The sequence below is a fragment of the Triticum urartu genome, unplaced genomic scaffold, assembly GCF_056163025.1.
Source record: "Triticum urartu cultivar PI428250 unplaced genomic scaffold, HENAU_Tu73 scaffold2, whole genome shotgun sequence".
NCBI lineage: Eukaryota > Viridiplantae > Streptophyta > Magnoliopsida > Poales > Poaceae > Triticum > Triticum urartu.
The window spans coordinates 14,675,379-14,681,774 of record NW_028260368.1 but is presented as its reverse complement, the minus strand read 5'-3'; the positions used below and the strand labels follow the sequence as shown (position 1 = coordinate 14,681,774).

Genomic DNA, 6,396 nt, shown 5'->3' with positions numbered 1-6,396 from the left:
CTCCCTTGAGTTTGAGTGAAAAAACGAAAATGCGAGAAAAATTGCAATCCCTACCGCGTAATAGTGCACCTACACGCCTTCATCGACGTTGTTTTTTGACCGGAAGACCTAGAGCTAACTATCGACATTTTGGGCTATCCGGACACGTACTTCGAGAAATGGTTTATGAATGTTTGTTACCGGGTGCAACAAGATCCAGTTGGTAAGGATAAAATACCCTTTCGTATTTGTATGGATTTCTGGAATTGATAATCATAGAGGAGCCCTCTTTACCATTCTGTATAAATGGACTATTCTATTTGTATAGATATTGGTAGAGGGGCGTATCCAACCCTCTTTTATCCACTAGTTACCCCTCTTTAGTTTAAGAGTATAGAGCAGTTTGGTAGCTCATAAGGCTCATAACCTTGGGGTTGCGGGTTCGATTCCCACTACCGCCTCCATACTCCTTCTTTATGATATATGCATGATATAATATATACATCATGCATTTGTATCTGGATTTTTTGATTTCCTAAAAGAGTTTTGGTCTAACAGTTTTTTCTCGGAAGAAGCAAAAAAATAAAAGAAAGAATAAAATATGAAAGAAAAGCGTCCATTGTCTAATGGATAGGACAGAGGTCTTCTAAACCTTTGGTATAGGTTCAAATCCTATTGGACGCAATCTTATTTCTATCTATTCTTTAAATAACTATACTAAACTAAAAACAAAGAAAACTTTTTTGCATGATTCAAATGAAAAAGCTTTCTCAACGATTCCTATTCTACTAACAAGAGTAGACATGCAAAATTTATTTGTTACTGAAGAGAAAACCGTTCCAGCTGTTCCTGAATAGCTTCCTTCAAAAGGATTTCCGCTTGCTCGGTGAATGTCTTGCTAGAAGATATAATTTCTTGGAATTGAGGTTTAGTATCTTTTAGATGTTTACGTAACTCATCCAGAAATTTATTTACCTGTTCAATTTCTAACGAATCAAGATATCCTCTTGTTCCGGTATAAATAGTAGCTATCTGCTCTTCCACTGGGAGAGGATTTGCCTGGGATTGTTTAAGCAATTCCCTTAATCGTCGACCCCTTGCCAATTGATTCTGACTTGTTTTATCGAGAGCAGAGGCGAATTGTGCAAAGGCTTGTAACTCTGCGAATTGCGCTAGTTCCAATTTTGATTTGCCAGCTACTTGTTTCATGGCTTTAATTTGAGCCGCGGATCCTACTCTGGAAACAGAAATACCCACATTAATAGCGGGTCGAATTCCGGCATTGAATAGATCCGCAGATAAGAATATTTGTCCATCTGTAATGGAGATTACATTAGTAGGAATATAGGCGGAAACGTCTCCAGATTGAGTCTCAACTATTGGTAAAGCGGTCATACTTCCTTCGCCTAAAAGAGAATTTAATTTAGCGGCTCTTTCTAAAAGGCGTGAATGCAAATAAAAAACATCCCCTGGATAAGCCTCACGTCCGGGAGGTCTTCTTAATAGAAGGGACATTTGGCGATAAGCTTGTGCCTGTTTGGAGAGATCATCATAAATTATTAAAGTATGCCGTTCGCGGTACATAAAATACTCAGCCAGGGCTGCTCCCGTATAAGGAGCGAGGTATTGTAATGTAGCAGGTGAATCCGCCATTTCAGCTACTACAATAGTGTATTCCATGGCCCCCTCCTCATGGAAAGTAGTTACTACTTGAGCTACGGAGGATGCTCTTTGACCGATAGCTACATAAACACATATTACACCTTGCCCTTTTTGATTGAGAATTGTATCTGTGGCTACTGCTGTTTTGCCAGTCTGTCTGTCCCCAATAATTAACTCTCGCTGACCGCGCCCTATAGGGATCATCGAATCGATAGCAATAAGCCCTGTTTGAAGAGGTTCGTATACGGAACGCCTGGAAATTATACTTGGAGCAGGAGATTCAATTAAGCGAGATTCGGAAGCTATAATTTCGCCTTTCCCATCAATAGGTTTAGCCAGAGCATTTACAACACGACCCAAGTAAGCCTCACTCACGGGTATCTGAGCAATTCTTCCTGTTGCTTTTACAAAACTTCCCTCTTGTATCATCAACCCATCGCCCATTAATACAATCCCAACATTTTTGGATTCCAAATTCAGAGCAATACCCCTAGTACCTTCTGCAAATTCGACTAATTCACCTGACATTATTTCACCAAGACCTATAATACGAGCAATCCCATCCCCCACTTGAACTACGCGACCTATATTCTCAATCCCTACTTTCCTATTATATTGTTCAATACGTTCGCGGAGAATTTTATGAATTTCGTCGACTCGAAGGGTTGCCATTAGTGTTTCTTGACTCTTTTTTCGGAAGCAAGGGGAAAAATAATGCCTAAATTCTAAACGAAAGTAGAAGTTCAAGGCCTAATTAATTTAATTATTTCTTCCATTCCAGGGACCCGAGAATGCCAATATTAGCACGAATCGTACGGAAATGTAACTCGGTATTCAAACAACTATTCAGAGTTCCTAGAGCTCCTTGTACGGCCTGTTGGAAAACCCGCTGTCGGACCTGATTCATTGCCCTTTGTTTTTCAAAATAAAGGGTTTCGTTTTTAGACTTTTCCAATTGTTCCAAACTAATAGAAGTAGCATTAATCAAATTTGCTTTTTCTCGTTCTATCTCAGAGTATCCATTCATTCGATACTCATCCGCTTCTAGTTCGACTTTCTGTAATCGAATCCGAGCTTTTTCGAGTTGCTCAATGGTCCCTCTACGCAATTCTTCTGAATTTCGAATAGTACTCAAGATCCTCTGTTTTCGATTATCTAATAAATCTTTTAATGAAAGTAGATTATTTTGTAAGTTTACAACTTTTATGATCTCTTCCCGAACCAAACATGAATCTTTCGATTCATTTGGCTCTCACGCTCCTTTTTTTTTTTCTATAGCTATTTCCATATCTTTTTTTTAAGTAATGAGCCTATCCTCTATCTTCTTTTTTATGTTTATATTTCAATATACCGAAACCTATATAAGACTAGATAAATATTAAGAGGACTCTTCCGCCTAGATAAAAATATATCATGGTCAGCAAAGTTGTTTCTTTATTTTTATTTGCCCTCTAGTTAATAATTTCAATTTCATTAAGAAAAACTAACTAAATAAATGGAAAATGAAAATTAATAGAATTCTTTTTTATTTTTTTTTTCTTCAAATCCAAAAAATTTCTCTTTTTTATACATAGGTCGTCGATTCGGCATTGGTTAAAAAAGGGCAGGGTGCCCCCTTTTTTTTCTAGTAAATAGTTCAAACCATTTTATCGATATGAGTGTTCTATATCAGATAAATTTTACATTAGCTATTTCCCGTTTAAATTGGTACTAATACTAATATAGTTGTAGAAAGAGTACCTCTTTTTGCCTGGACTTCAAGCAGTTTAGCTTTAACCGTGTTAATGGTCTCACATTCTTGGTTTATAGAGAATCAAAGTTGATTTACCAATGAGTCGCGAAATGCTATGGTTCTTCCATATGATTTCTGAATTTATTCAGAAGTAATTCGTCGAGATCGTGCACCCTTTTCTTATTTATCCGAAAAATACTAAAAAATATTATAAAGTGCAGCCGGATAGATCCAATCTATTCTTGAAATAGACAACTCGCACACACTCCCTTTCCAAAAAAAATCAAAACACCAACCACTACAGTTAGATTTATTAGATTTGTTGCTAAAATATCGGTATTAAGCCCGAAACTGCCAGCGGATGGCCAGTGAGCTAAAAAAACGAAAGAATGGGTTACATTTTTCATATGCTCTCCTCTTATAGATAGGACGAACAAAGAACAAAGTTTTTCGATCACTTACTTCGCTCGCCCTTTTTTGATCGGTTTTTTTAATGCAAATAGATTCAATCTAGTAATTTCTTTTAGATTAAGTCTTACGTCTTGTTTGACCGGTGAAAGACTTCCTTTGTTGAAATGTTCTGTTCCCAAAATTCCTAAAATAAAAGGAAAAAACTTTCCACTTTCCTAAACTAAGGACGGGAAATAAGAAGGTGAGCATATCTTCTAAATTAATAATACTCAACTCAGCCCTTCCTAGAATGGGGTATTATCTGTCCCGATAAATAGATAATTCCAGGAGTAATAAATAGGAGTAAATTAAATAAAGTATTGATATAATTGGAATTGTGGAAGCAAATACCAATTTACTAAAAAAAGAAAAAAGTATCTAATCGAAATCGAAAGAATTTTTTTTTTAAGATTAAACAAAAGGGTTCGCAAATAAAAGCGCTAGTGCCACAACTAGTCCATAAATTGTTAAAGCTTCCATAAAAGCTAGACTAAGCAATAAAGTACCTCGTATTTTACCTTCTGCTTCTGGCTGTCTCGCAATACCTTCTACAGCTTGTCCTGCAGCAGTACCTTGACCAACTCCAGGTCCAATAGAAGCAAGCCCTACGGCCAATCCAGCAGCAATAACAGAAGCAGCAGCAATTAGTGGATTCATGGTGAGTAGTTCCTCGTGTCAAAAAAAAGAAATGGTTAAGGATACAATCAACCAATAAATTCTTACTTCTAAGCTCTATTGGGGAGAAGTAAAGTAACTAAAAAGTACAAATTGAAATCAAATTGAAATGATAATGTGAATTGTCCGAACTACATAGAAGGGAATTCCATATCCATATATCGGATTAGATAATGAATCTAACCTAGGAATATATAATATAATATCCTATATATATACATTTGTTTCTTCTATTTTGTTTGCATATTTTCTCATTTTCTATTGAATCGGATTCTAAAATCATTGCTTAAAGTGGAAACCTGCATAAAAGAGGACTCCACTTATAGACATTAAGGATATTATAGTATAGATCTAGCCTGACTCCACCCTCCTTAATGCATATATACTTTGAAAATTCCATAATATAGTCTATTCTATTCTCTCTCCTACAACTCTAGGCTATATATTCATACGCATTTCTAACTATTTTTTTGCAACCAAGCAGATTATCTGGAACCATGCATGAATTGAGCTAAGCTGCAAAAAAAAAAAATACTATTTCCAAAAAGAGTCAATTCAATGATGACCCTCCATGGATTCACCTATATAGGCTGCGGCTAATGTTGCAAAAATAAGAGCTTGAATACCGCTTGTAAATAATCCAAGAAACATGACCGGTATAGGGATTACTAAGGGGACTAAAGAAACAAGAACAACAACGACTAATTCATCCGCCAATATATTCCCGAAAAGTCGAAAGCTAAGCGATAATGGTTTTGTGAAATCTTCTAGGATGTTAATTGGTAAAAGGATTGGAGTTGGTTTAATATATTTCTCGAAATAGCTCAATCCTTTTTTGCTAAGACCAGCATAAAAATATGCCGCTGACGTGAGTAAAGCTAAAGCAACAGTAGTATTTATATCATTCGTGGGCGCTGCTAATTCCCCATGGGGTAACTCTATAATTTTCCAAGGTAAAAGAGCACCCGACCAATTCGAAACAAAAATAAAAAGGAACATAGTTCCAATAAAGGGAACCCAGGGACCATATTCTTCTCCAATCTGAGTTTTGCTCAAGTCTCGAATAAACTCAAGGACATATTCAAAAAAATTCTGACCGTCGGTCGGGATGGTTTGTGGATTCCGAACAGCTATGACAACTGAACCTAGCAAGATAGTAATTACGACCCAAGAAGTGATGAGTACTTGGGCATGAATTTGGAAACCTCCTATTTGCCAATAGAAGTGTTGGCCTACTTCTACACCCGATATATCGTATAACCCCTTGAGTGTTTTAATGGAACAAGGTATAATATTCATATTGTCCTCTGATAAAAATTGAACTTCAAAAAAGGAATTCTTTTGATTCAACCATCTCTTTCTCAACTCAGCAACTTGAAGTATTAATCTTATATTTAGGATACCAAGAAAGCACATCAGATCATAATATATATCAATACCCTCTAATATATATCAATATTCCCCTTCTTTTTTCTATGCAAAAAAAATTCTATGCAAAAAAAAAGATATAGTAAAGTAAGTGATTCCATAAATTTACGCAGTTGCCCAAGAATTCACTATATATTCTTAATCAACGATTTCTTATATAGAGAGAACGGCCCTCACAAATTGAAAATACTAATTTGTTAAGAATCAATCGTATTGAAGTCATAGTGTCATCGTTGGCTGGAATCGATATATTCGCGAGATCCGGGTCACAATTTGTATCGACTAAAGAAATAGTAGGAATCCCCAAAATGGCACATTCCCGAAGAGCTATATACTCTTTTTGCTGATCAAGGACGATCACAATGTCTGGCAATCTCGTCATATATTTGATCCCGCCGAGATACCTTTGCAAAGTAGATAATTTTCTCTTCAAGATTGCCACATCTCTTTTTGGGAGATGGTGGAATTTT

At 36.2% G+C, this 6,396-nt stretch overlaps 1 non-coding gene across 1 annotated transcript; it reads left to right on the top strand.

Moving 5' to 3' along the window:
- The first annotated feature begins 591 nt into the window (after positions 1 to 591).
- TRNAR-UCU (transfer RNA arginine (anticodon UCU)) lies at positions 592 to 663 on the top strand. Its single transcript has one exon. It is a non-coding gene; the product is annotated as a tRNA-Arg (tRNA).
- The last annotated feature ends 5,733 nt before the right edge of the window (positions 664 to 6,396 follow it).